Below are 13,828 nucleotides of genomic sequence, written 5' to 3'. Positions count from 1 at the left end.
GCCTGGGGTTGCCACTGGTGCCAGATGTGGAAGTGCCCGACATGGCAACCCCAGAGGCAGGTGTGGGTGGGCAACTTGGTCCTGGGGCTGGGCTGTGGAGCGATGTAATCCCAGTCGGGAGTCTTCAGTTCCAGCAGGGGTGGACACAGCAACTGGACCCCTGCAGATGGCTGATGTGCAGGCACCAAATGGCAGGGCACGGTGGCAGCAGGCAGGCAGGCAGGCAGCAGCAGATGGCACGTGGGAGGCTGCTCGGGGCACTGGGGGGCAGTAACTCGGCCTTCTGGGCAGGAGCGTGGTCTTCCGTGTGTTTTCGCGTGGCCAGCTTGATACGGAGTGATTTGGCACGTGAAAATCCTGCACGTCAGCGTGAAATCCGAGGAAAGGCCCTTAGCGCGTAAGCGCGTCTGTGACGTGACCCGCACGGGTGTTCCCCACTCAGCACGTGATGACGGGGCACACGTGGAGATACTGCACGTCAGAGTGTCATCGCGTGTAATTGGACAAAAGTGCGCGTACACGCGATTGGCCTATGTACGTGTATTTAATGGGTGCGCGGCCACTTACACACGCAAGTACGTCAGCGAACCTGTATCCCGTGGTGCGTGTGAATTTCCACACGCTATTGGACTGGGAACTGGATTCCAGGGGTGCGCGGGTCACACGCTGTATCCCGTGGTGCGTGTGAATTTCCACACGCTATTGGACTGGGAACTGGATTCCAGGGGTGCGCGGGTCACACGCTGTATCCCGTGGTGCGTGTGAATTTCCACACGCTATTGGACTGGGAACTGGATTCCAGGGGTGCGCGGGTCACACGCTGTATCCCGTGGTGCGTGTGAATTTCCACACGCTATTGGACTGGGAACTGGATTCCAGGGGTGCGCGGGTCACACGCTGTATCCCGTGGTGCGTGTGAATTTCCACACGCTATTGGACTGGGAACTGGATTCCAGGGGTGCGCGGGTCACACGCTCGCCTAGAACACGCGCAAAGCATAAAATTGCGGACTTTAACAATAACAAGCTCAGACGCCAGGATGAACATACCGTTCCTAGCAGCAGTGGCAGTGGGCTACCAAAGGAGGAGGAGGAGGATAGTCAGGGCCAGAATATTCACACCCAGAACCAGCCTTTTCGGGATGCCTGATGACCAGGTGTATGGGAGGTACAGGTTTCCACCACACATCATACTGGACCTGGTGAGTGAGTGGGAGGATGATCTCACATCACCCACCCTGTGCTCCCAAGCACTCAGCCCCCTGGAGAAGGTCCTCAATGTACTGCACTTCTTAGCCACTGGATCATTTCAGCGGACAAGTGCCATAGTGGGTGGGGTGTCACAGGCCACCCAGTCACGCTGCCTACACCAGGTCTTGAACATCATGACTGCACGCCCATCAGTCCGCAGGCACATATACCTGCCCAGAACACCTGCAGAAAGGCATGCTGCCGCCCTGGATTTTTACGCTGTGGCACGATTCCCCAAAGTGCTAGGTGCCATCGACTGCACCCATGTGGCTCTACGTCCCCCCAGGGCATCTGAGCACATCTATAGGAACCGCAAGCACTGGCATTCCATCAACGTGCAGGTAGCATGTAATGCCAAGGGAATCATCACCTCAGTATATGCCAACTATCCCGGCTCCACCCACGACAGCTGCATTTACCGAATGTCCACCCTAAGCCGGGACCTAGAAGCTGGGCGGCATGGCGATACATGGCTGCTTGGTGAGTATGTATGCCACTGCACATGCATGCATGTTGGATACTGAGCAAGGTCACAACCCCACCAATGATACCAATCACCACCTCCACAGGGGACAGTGCCTACCCTCTCAGCCCCCACATGATGACGCCAATTCGGAACCCCACCACGCCACCCCAGGTAAGATATAACACAGCCCACATTACAACCAGGGGCATAGTGGAGCGCCCATTCGGAGTGCTAAAGTCACGCTTTCGCTCCCTTGACCGTTCTCGGAGGGCAGCGGTTATACGTTCCCCCAGTGGTGTGCAGGATCATAGTGGCAGCATGTGTCCTGCACAACGTTGCAACACGCCGGGGCCTGGCCGTGGACATGGTGGTGGCCCCACATCCCCAACCACATGCACAGCCGCTGCGCATGGGAGGGGAAAGGGCACGGGGGAGGCAGCCCGTACACAGCTAGTGGCTAATTACTTCACATAGAAATCACACCCCTGTGGAGTGCACACTGCCCTGGCACATTCCATCTGACAATCAATGATGACTCAACCTGACACTGATCCTGAATGTCTGGAGAATGAACCGGGAATACCATGTCAGCCTGAGATTGTTCACCTGGAAGTGTCACAATGTGTGCATCCCTACCCACACAGACACCACCAATGCAGTTTTGTGAAGTTACACATTGAAGCAGCTAAAATGAATACCCACTTGCAAAATGCAACAAGAGGACAGTGCCATGTCAGCCAACCCAACCCCAGCACTGCCACACGACACACCGTGCCATGTCATGCTAATTGCAGGTAAACAAAGTAATCCCCACAACATGACATCAGTCTCACTATGTACAGTGGCACTATTAGAAACCTGCAACACCTGAAATGCTCACAGCAATGCCGGACCAACAACATACTTGAGCACGTAGTACCATTAACATGACATCACAAATGTTACCTATTAGTAGTCTCACCACCTGGAAATGCCTGCACTCCCACCACTACCAACTGTGCAGTGTTGTCGCCATGTAGAGTTGTAGGTGCACTGCTGCCAACATGGTCCCCATCTCCAGACTAGAGGTCCTTGTGTGGACATGAGGAAGGGACCTGCAAATTGGGAGGTAGACACAGAAGAAGAGTTACACATCAATGCAACATGCAGTGTACAACACAACAGCAATATGCACTATGAATGTATACACAGTATTGACTACAGACTGGCCACACAGCTCATGGGAGTCCAACGTCACTGTGTAATTCACTGTCACTTGGTCACACCCTTTGCAAGCCCATGGAAACGGGAAGCAGGAGGGGTGTGTGTGACTCAAACCCAAGCATCTGAACCAAATACATTACAAGCCTGCATGTGCCCAGCCACAATGCAGCGTATGCCCACAGGAACCACGGAAGCCAACAGATCGTCCCAAAAAAATTGGGAATAAAAGAAATCAAAATAAAAATAAAAATAAGAAACAATCAAAAATGGCCATTGATGGGCCCGGGGGGGTTGGGGAGGCCACCCAGGAGGTCCGAGGACAGGATGCACACCAGAACCCACCTGCGTGGATCCTGGGAAGATAAAACACCTCCATGGGCTCATGGCCCACACGGCTACCCTATTGTGGGAGTATCACTGCTGTCGCTATTATCACCCTGTGCAGCTGCATCCGGAGGTGGTTGCACTATGGGAGGCAGCCCACGCAAGGCCCTAGTCTGCTCCTCCATGGCTGCAAGCATGCGGGTGTGGTAGGTCTGGTTCTGGAGGATGAGTGTGCGGAGGTCCCCATGCAACAACTCACGGGATGCCCGGACCTCCGCCCTCGTTGCCTGCATCTCAGCTGAGAGCGTACGGGTGAGACGCTCCAGCTGCTGTTCTGTCCTTTGGTGTGTTGAAGCCTCAAGCTCAACAAGAGTCGTCCTGAGGTGAAGGAGATCCTGCCTCAGGGCTTCCCTGTGGCCCTGGGACTCAATGGAGATGGCCTCCTGCAGAGTCGCCAGTGCCGCCCGCCTGTTGGACCCCAACATGTCCTCCCTGTGTGACTGGCAGATGGAGTCGGTTGCCTGCTCTAGTCGCTCCATCAGCCTTTCTGGGGGGACAATGGAAGTGGCCACCCTATCCATGGCCTGAGCCATCATCTCGGATGATGCAGCCTGTTGGGTAGCCATACCGTAAATGGATTGCTCCCATGCGGTATTGCCGGGTGGCGTACGGCCACCACGTCAGCGGGCACCACACCTGTCTGGGGCAAGGCGAACTGCGCCTTGCTGTGCCGGCACTGCCTGAGGCTGCAGGACTGCATTCCCCCTCTGATCTGCTGGCCCAGGAACAGGATCAGATGTCGCGGAGTGTGACCCTGCATCCGTAACCACCGAAGGCGTAGCTGCCAACACTGACATCCCCATGGAGGGTACTGACCCTGGTGCAGGTGGGTGAGACAGAACAGAATCCCTCCCTGGAACACTCACCTGCGACGGCACGTAGGTCTCATCCGAATCAACACCTGAGTACAGCTCGGGGGAGGTGCAGCCAGAGACACCCCTTGAGAGCACGACCTGCAGCACTTGTGGGTTCTCCCCCACCACCACACCACGTCCCTCACTGGTGGTTGGTCGGCCCTGGGACACCTCCTGGGTCTGCACCATCTCCACAACCCCAGCAGTATCAGGTGCGTCTTCCCCTGCAAAGACATGAAAACAAAGAAATGGAAACAGGCATTAGCACCATGGCACACATTGAGGGCTGAGAAGCAAGAGAACCAGTACTTGATTGACACATGTCCCACATGACTAAAACCCTCCCATGCATGCACCCTCACTGCGTATGAAGTGCAGGCAAATGGCACACACTGATGACACCAAGATGGAAGATGAACACATATTCTGCATGCTGCCTGGCAGTGGCATCACACATTGGCCTGTGATTGGCAGGTGAAACACACATGCCATCACACAGATGGCATGTACCATTGCTATTGAGTGAAGATGGAGAGGAGGGCAGCACCTATTCATTCAGTCCAGTTCCCGCATGCAATTGCTTTTCTAATTCTAACAGGTCAGATTTTTCACCTGGAGCTGCCAGTCTGAAATGGTCAAATTGCACAGGGACATGTGTGTACAAATGATATCCAGGTAACAAAGTCACTCCACTTTACCATACACATGTCAGACATGTGACTAGTGGACAGCGACATGCCTAGTGAAAGTGGTGGAATGCAAACAAACTGACTGAATGAACAGTGAAAAATAAGCAAATATGTTGTGTCAAGGTGACACTTCAAGGGCAACTGGCGTGCAGTTGTGCTAGATGTCTACTGTTGGCAGAAGGGATACTGCTATGGCCAAATGCAGCTGCGCAGGAAGGATTGCATGATGCACATGGCTGACCCATACGACTCAGGCGCACACACTCTCACCTGGCACCCGAACAGAAGCCCTCCCACACACACCATGCACATGGATGACACACACATGCATGTGCACTCACCGGACAAAGCCTCGTAATCAGCCAGATCTCCCACGCCTTGGATCTGTTCCTCCGTGACGTAGGTCCCAGCGACTGACTCATGTGGAGTGAGTTCCATGTCTACTACTGGAGACCCACCTCCAGTCACTAGAGTTGCGGCATGACTTGAGGCCAGCTTACTCTTTGCCCTGCGCTTTAGGTCATTCCAGCGCTTATAGCAATCATTGGCTGTGCGCCTCACGATTCCAAGGGCACTTACGATGTCCGCAACGGTCTGCCAGTGTGCCTGGCGTTGTGCAGGTGTTGTCTTGGATCCTGCAACAATGACCATCTCGTTGTCATGTCCGGACACATACTCGACAAGTGCATTCAGTTCGTCATCCGTGAAGCTGGGCTTCCTGGACGGGCCGGACTGTGTAGCCGTGTCTGGGGCATCAGCCTGTGCCGGACGAGCACTCTTCCTCTTCCGCTTGGAAGGTGGTGGTGATCCTGAGTGTCCTGCGCCGCTCTGGACACTAGGGGCAGGAGCCCTGGTGGACTCTGTATCAGGAGTGTGGGATTGCACACTCAGCATAGGAGTTGGTGCAGGCATTGGCTCTAGTGTGATGGTGTCAGGGGGAATGTCAGCAGCATGGACTAGGACCGACACTGTCCTGGCTGGGTGTGTGAGGGCTGGGGTGGATGGAGCCGCAGCTGCCCCTGCAGCCTCTCCGCCCTGCCTCCTTGGTGCAGCAGATGACCTTGCTGCCCCAGATCCACGTGGCATGATGGCATCAATGTGCACCAGCGCACGTGTCGTAGCCCTGCTGACCTGGAAGTCAGCCATGGAGTCAGCCAGGTCTGGTGCCACAATGGGCTGGTCCAACAAGGGCTGAGCATGGATGGTGTCAGCCACATCAGCCTCAATGGGAGGGGGAAAGGGGGGGGATTGTGGGTGCCCGTGACTGGTCCTCCACACATGGGGGGACAGGCTCACCCTGCAAGTTACGACCACGTCCCCTACCGGATCCACCACGGCCACCACTTATGGCTCTTCCACCTTTGCCACCCTTACGGAATCCTCTCCTCCCAGCCATGGCACTGATGTTAATGTGCGTATGGGAGTGGATGTAGACTATTGTCCTGGGCAATTGGGGGTCAAAGGGGTTGGGTACCAGATGGTAATTGTACCCTAGTGCTCTAGCAAGGCTGAATGTAACCCCTGGGGAAAGATGACGGGTCACGCAACGCACAGGAGGCCCAAAAAAGGGAGATGACGTGCACGCAACCCCTCCTAGACCACGTGTGCAGAAAGAAAAACCTGCACTACGCTGTGGCACCCAGTAACACAAGAATGAACGTATGCGTGTCACACGCAGCCTAGAATGACCTCTGAAGGGGTAGGCTACACACGAGGCAAGCACAGATGTTAGATACGTGCGTGACTCACCGTCTGCCTGGTAAACGAGCGTGTAAAAGGAGCACGTTTGATTGGCAACACCCCCGCCAAAAGAAGATTTGTCCGCTGTCTGAGGAGACAGGACAACAGTAGAAGGGAACACTGTTTGAGGGAACAGGCCCAGGTAAACCAGTAAAAGAGAAAAAAGAGAAAAAGCTGTCAGAGGTAACAGGGAATACGAACTTGAAACGCCGTGAAGTAAATCGCGTGTGAAACGACAAGAAGTACAGAATTCACCCACTCGCTCTCCACGAAAAGCACGTACAAGGAAAACGTGTTCTACACGTACCTTTTATACAGGCCCACACATCCAGCGTCACTTACGCGGCGTGTACGCGCTAGGGCCATTTCCACCTATTCCATGCTTTGTCACTTCTGCGTGTAGGGCCATTTCCACCAATTACACGCTTTGTCACTTCTGAGTGTAGGGCCATTTCCACCAATCACACGCTTTGTCACTTCTGCGTGTAGGGCCATTTCCACCAATCACACGCTTTGTCACTTTTGCGTGTAGGGCCATTTCCACCAATCACACGCAATTACACTCTGACGTGCAGTCTTTCCACGTGTGCTCTGTCATCACGTGCTGTGTGGGAAACACCTGTGCGGGTCACGTCACAGACGCGCTTACGCGCTGAGGGCCTTTCATCAGTTTTCACGCTGACGTGCAGGATTTTCACGTGCAAAATCACTCCCTACCAAGCTGGCCACGCGTACGCACACGGAATACCACGCTCCTGCCCGGAAGGCCGAACTACTGCCCCCCAGAGCCCGAGCACTCCCACCTGCTGCTGCCTGACTGCCTGCTGCCCCTGCACTGCTGGGGGGTGGGGGTGGTGGGTGACATGAGTGGGGGCCTGGTGGAGGGTGACCCTGGTGACTGGCGGGTTGGGGGTGGTGGGAGACATGGGTGGGTGCCTGGTGGAGGCTGCCCCTGGTGGCTGGGGGGTGGGGGTGGTGGGAGACATGAGTGGGGGCCTGGTGGAGGGTGCCCCTGGTGGCTGGGGGGTGGGGGTGGTGGGTGACATGAGTGGGGGCCTGGTGGAGGGTGACCCTGCACTGCTGGGGTTTGGGGGTGGTGGGAGACATGAGTGGGGGCCTGGTGGGGGCTGCCCCTGGTGACTGGGGGGGTGGGGTGATAGGGGACATGAGTGGGGGCCTGGTGGGGGCTGCCCCTGCACTGCTGCGGGGTGGGGGTGGTGGGAGACATGGGTGGGGGCCTGGTGGAGGCTGCCCCTGGTGGCTGGGGGGTGGGGGTGGTGGGAGACATGAGTGGGGGCCTGGTGGAGGCTGCCCCTGGTGGCTGGGGGGTGGGGGTGGTGGGAGACATGGGTGGGGGCCTGGTGGAGGCTGCCCCTGCACTGCTGGGGGGTGGGGGTGGTGGGAGACATGAGTGGGGGCCTGGTGGAGGGTGACCCTGGTTGCTGGGGGTGGGGGTGGTGGGAGACATGAGTGGGGGCCTGGTGGAGGGTGCCCCTGGTGGCTGGGGGGTGGGGGTGGTGGGTGACATGAGTGGGGGCCTGGTGGAGGGTGACCCTGCACTGCTGGGGTTTGGGGGTGGTGGGAGACATGAGTGGGGGCCTGGTGGGGGCTGCCCCTGGTGACTGGGGGGGTGGGGGTGATAGGGGACATGAGTGGGGGCCTGGTGGGGGCTGCCCCTGCACTGCTGCGGGGTGGGGGTGGTGGGAGACATGGGTGGGGGCCTGGTGGAGGCTGCCCCTGGTGGCTGGGGGTTGGGGGTGGTGGGAGACATGAGTGGGGGCCTGGTGGAGGCTGCCCCTGGTGGCTGGGGGGTGGGGGTGGTGGGAGACATGGGTGGGGGCCTGGTGGAGGCTGCCCCTGCACTGCTGGGGGGTGGGGGTGGTGGGAGACATGAGTGGGGGCCTGGTGGAGGGTGACCCTGGTGGCTGGGGGGTGGGGGTGGTGGGAGATATGAGTGGGGGCCTGGTGGAGGGTGCCCCTGGTGGCTGGGGGGTGGGGTGGTGGGTGACATGAGTGGGGGCCTGGTGGAGGGTGACCCTGCACTGCTGGGGTTTGGGGGTGGTGGGAGACATGAGTGGGGGCCTGGTGGGGGCTGCCCCTGGTGACTGGGGGGGTGGGGGTGATAGGGGACATGAGTGGGGGCCTGGTGGGGGCTGCCCCTGCACTGCTGCGGGGTGGGGGTGGTGGGAGACATGGGTGGGGGCCTGGTGGAGGCTGCCCCTGGTGGCTGGGGGGTGGGGGTGGTGGGAGACATGAGTGGGGGCCTGGTGGAGGCTGCCCCTGGTGGCTGGGGGGTGGGGGTGGTGGGAGACATGAGTTGGGGCCTGGTGGAGGGTGCCCCTGCACTGCTGGGGGGTGGGGGTGGTTGGAGACATGAGTGGGGGCCTGGTGGAGGGTGACCCTGCTGGCTGGGGGGTGGGGGTGGTGGGAGACATGAGTGGGGGCCTGGTGGAGGGTGCCCCTGGTGGCTGGGGGGTGGGGTGATAGGTGACATGAGTGGGGGCCTGGTGGAGGGTGACCCTGCACTGCTGGGGTTTGGGGGTGGTGGGAGACATGAGTGGGGGCCTGGTGGGGGCTGCCCCTGGTGACTGGGGGGTGGGGGTGATAGGGTACATGAGTGGGGGCCTGGTGGGGGCTGCCCCTGCACTGCTGCGGGGTGGGGGTGCTGCGCGACATGGGTGGGGGCCTGGTGGAGGCTGCACCTGGTGGCTGGGGGGTGGGGGCGGTGGGAGACATGAGTGTGGGCCTGGTGGAGGCTGCCCCTGGTGGCTGGGGGGTGGGGGTGGTGGGAGACATGGGTGGGGGCCTGGTGGAGGCTGCCCATGCACTGCTGGGGGGTGGGGGTGGTGGGAGACATGAGTGGGGGCCTGGTGGAGGGTGACCCTGGTGGCTGGGGGGTGGGGGTGGTGGGAGACATGAGTGGGGGCCTGGTGGAGGGTGCCCCTGGTGGCTGGGGGGTGGGGTGGTGGGTGACATGAGTGGGGGCCTGGTGGAGGGTGACCCTGCACTGCTGGGGTTTGGGGGTGGTGGGAGACATGAGTGGGGGCCTGGTGGGGGCTGCCCCTGGTGACTGGGGGGGTGGGGGTGATAGGGGACATGAGTGGGGGCCTGGTGGGGGCTGCCCCTGCACTGCTGCGGGGTGGGGGTGGTGGGAGACATGGGTGGGGGCCTGGTGGAGGCTGCCCCTGGTGGCTGGGGGGTGGGGGTGGTGGGTGACATGAGTGGGGGCCTGGTGGAGGGTGACCCTGCACTGCTGGGGTGTGGGGGTGGTGGGTGACATGAGTGGGGGCCTGGTGGAGGGTGACCCTGCACTGCTGGGGTGTGGGGGTGGTGGGTGACATGAGTGGGGGCCTGGTGGAGGGTGACCCTGCACTGCTGGGGGGTGGGGGTGGAGGGAGACATGAGTGGGGGCCTGGTGGAGGCTGCCCCTGGTGGCTGGGGGGTGGGGGTGGTGGGAGACATGAGTGGGGGCCTGGTGGAGGCTGCCCCTGGTGGCTGGGGGGTGGGGGTGGTGGGAGACATGGGTGGGGGCCTGGTGGAGGCTGCCCCTGCACTGCTGGGGGGTGGGGGTGGTGGGAGACATGAGTGGGGGCCTGGTGGAGGCTGCCCCTGGTGGCTGGGGGGTGGGGGTGGTGGGAGACATGAGTGGGGGCCTGGTGGAGGCTGCCCCTGGTGGCTGGGGGGTGGGGGTGGTGGGAGACATGAGTGGGGGCCTGGTGGAGGCTGCCCCTGGTGGCTGGGGTATGGGGGTGCAGGGAGACATGAGTGGGGGCCTGGTGGAGGCTGCCCCTGGTGGCTGGGGGGTGGGGTGGTGGGAGACATGAGTGGGGGCCTGGTGGAGGGTGCCCCTGGTGGCTGGGGGGTGGGGGTGCAGGGGGACATGAGCAGGTGTGCAGGGTAGTCCCCTGTTTTGTGGGCTGCCTGCAGGGGCCGTGGAGGGTGTACAGGGAACACCTGTGAGGACCCACCCAGCCTAATCGCGTGTGTAACTTCCCACGCACCCCTGTAATACACGTACCCAGCCAAATCGCGTGTGATAATTCCCGCGCACCCCTGTAATACACGTACCCAGCCAAATCGCGTGTGATAATTCCCGCGCACCCCTGTAATACACGTACCAGGCCAAATCGCGTGTGATAATTCCAGCGCACCCCTGTAATACACGTAACCAGCCAAATCGCGTGTAAAACTTCCCGTGTACCCCTGTAATACACCTACCCAGCCAAATCGCGTGTGATAATTCCCGCGTACCCCTGTAATACACGTGCCCTGGCTAATCGCGTGTAAAACTTCACGCGTACCCCTCTAATACACGTACCCTGGCCAATCGCGTGTTAAACTTCCCGCGTACCCCTGTAATACACGTACCCTGGCTAATCGCGTGTAAAACTTCCCGCGTACCCCTGATATGAACGTTACCCGCTTTGCGTTCCTTGTTTGGCAGCCCTGTAAACTGGTCCAGGGTTAGCGCAGCCCTTTGCGATGATTTAGCGATTTTGATGGCTTTTCCTTGCGCGAGGGCGTTCTTGGGGGCGTTACTGGCGCTGCTGCAGGGTCGCTGCGATACTCTGCGCCACGGCTGGTTTGGGAGCCTAAAATCCATGAATACGCTGTGCGCGGAAATCGGTTTTAGCGCACGTGCCTGGTGCAGTCAATCGCACGCGGAAACTCTGCGCCAGCCGCTTGCGACACTTTTCTGCGAAATTCTATGAATTACCCTGACAGTATTTTCAGTAACGTTTTCCTTTCTACAAGGTGTGGTAATATAATTGAAATGAAATTCAAAAGCTTGTGCTTTTCATCTATTGTGCCCAACAAACTCATCCATAGACATGGACACCAAAGACATTTCACCTTTGCACAAAGTGTGCTAATAAATTTGACAAGAAATTCAACTGCTTATGTAAGTTATTGCACTCAACCAAGTTGTGCATGAGTGTGAATTTCATCAGCCAGAACTACCTAAAGAAGCTTGCCGTTCCCTTAAAATGTGCTAATCAACTTTACAGGACCTTCATGTGTTCATGTATGTCAGTTATTGTGCTCAGACAAGTTTCATGTGCACTTGCAATCATTAAAACCACAATCGCCAAAGACATTTCCCCTTCGCTCAAATTCTTGTGTCATTTGGGGGATGGGGAAATCGCAAGCAGCACCAAGATGGCCGCTTTCATGTGAGCTCACGTTTGGCCCACCAAAAATCCGTAAATAATCCTGTTCCTTTCTGGGCATCCCAGGTCAAAAAGGATGACTTTAGAGACCATCCTGGAGTCATCCGATGATCATCGAACTACATTAGAAGTCATTCCCACATCATCAGAAGTCATCATGCTGTTAAAGTCATCAGCAAATGTCTCAGAATGGTGGGTGATGATTTGGGGATGAGCTTAGGATGACTTGCTGATGATGCTAACATCATCCCTATTTTAGAAAACTCTTTGTTCCTGATGATTTTAGGATGACTTGCCGATTACTTCAAGAGCATCACCATGATGATTTGGGGATGATTCTGGGATGACCTGCCGATTACTTCAAGAGCATCGACAGGTTTGCCCCGGTGATTCTGGGATGACCTGCTGATTACTTGACAAGCATGTTTGTCCCTGATGATTTGGGGATGATTCTGGGATGACCTACTGTCAAGAGCATCGTCATGAAACATGTTTGTTCTTGATGATTTGGGGATGGCTTACTGATTAATCACAGAGTTTGTAGGATGATTTGCGGTCTAATACGGATAGTCTTTCAGCTTTTGCTTAATTGCACTTGTGCTGAATGATTTTTTAATGCTTTGCTAAGCACATCTGTTTGGCATTAGTTTTAATTGCATGTAAAAAGCATAATATGGATAAGATCATTTAAATTGCAACACCCAATGTAAAAGTGCTGAACCATTGACCAGGAATCACACTTAAAAAGCATACATGCCACAGAAATAGTTTTCTTGCAGTAATAAGTGACTAACGCATAAGTATGGGAATTCACCGCTAAGTACATTCTATAGTCGAAAATAGTCATTTTAATTAGTCATCATGCACCCTTCCAAACCAAATCCATGTGATTCAAGACACATATTGGTAGAACTTGCCATGGAGCCCAAATTAAGCCACAATTATCCAACCTTAACATTTGTTAGACAGTAATCAGTGCACTCATTTTACATTGGTGCCTATCACGCAATGACTACTGTTCTGCATGAGTACAGCGAGGAGTACGGTCTAAAATGATTACTCAGGCCCCACACTACTACAAACTTGGAGTGATCCCAATCATATGTTTGAATAAGGCTTCGACTGGCAGTCTATACACTTCCCGCACAGATGGGGGGGCATCCTTGGGGCCAGGTGTATAGTGAGGGGGTTGATTATCTATTGTCTGTCCCTTTTCTGTAAAATTTGCAAACTTTTGCAACTTATGTAAATCTGTAATTTCGTATTTCTTTAGCGGGCATTTTCTTTTTCTTCTTTTTTCAAATGTAAATGCAAAGCAATGAATGTTTATCTTTTTTTTTACTATTTTGTTTTTAATTATAAAGTTTGTTCTATTTGTAAAGGTTTTTTGTAAACCATATACAATAAAAAAAAAAAAAATATATAGTGAGGGGGCATCCTTGGGGCTGATTGTGGTGATGGGGGGTGTCCTTGGGCCGAGTGTAGTGTTGGGGGGTGTCCTTGGGCCGAGTGTAGTGATGGTGGGCATCCTTGGGGTACAGTGTAGTGATGGGGGCATCCTTGGGGCCAAGTGTAGCGAGGGGGCAACCGTCCTTTGGGCTGGGTGGGGTGGTTGGGGGTGCACCTGAGGCTGAGTGTGGGGAAACAGACCTTGGGTATGGGGTTAAGGTGGTAAGTCCAAGGGCGGTTCTTTTAAAGGGGAGTGAATTCTTTGACTAAGGGATAAGGGGGTGAGGGGAGACCTTGGGGTGATGGTTATGAGTGGGTAGAAGTGCTTGGTGTGGGGTATTAAGAGTTTGGTGTAAGTCTTTGGTGGGGACATGAGTTAAGTTCAGTGGAAATCTTTGGGGTCTGGGGCATAAGAGCTGGGTGGAAGTCTTTGGAGCGGAGAGGGTTAAACATGGGGAGGGTGTCTTTTGGGTTGCGGGTTAAGAGTTTGGAAGAATTGTGACAGGATTAAGAGGGGGTTCACGGGTAGAACGGGTATAACAAAACGTGGGTGGTGGGGGAGTCTTGGGGTTAAGGGCACAGGAGTAGTTTGGGTGTGGATAGGGGCAGGCGTGCGTTTGGG

Source organism: Ambystoma mexicanum, chromosome 3p (genome assembly GCF_040938575.1).
Source record: "Ambystoma mexicanum isolate Mex_15411 chromosome 3p, UKY_AmexF1_1, whole genome shotgun sequence".
Lineage (NCBI taxonomy): Eukaryota > Metazoa > Chordata > Amphibia > Caudata > Ambystomatidae > Ambystoma > Ambystoma mexicanum.
This window is presented reverse-complemented; position numbering follows the sequence as displayed.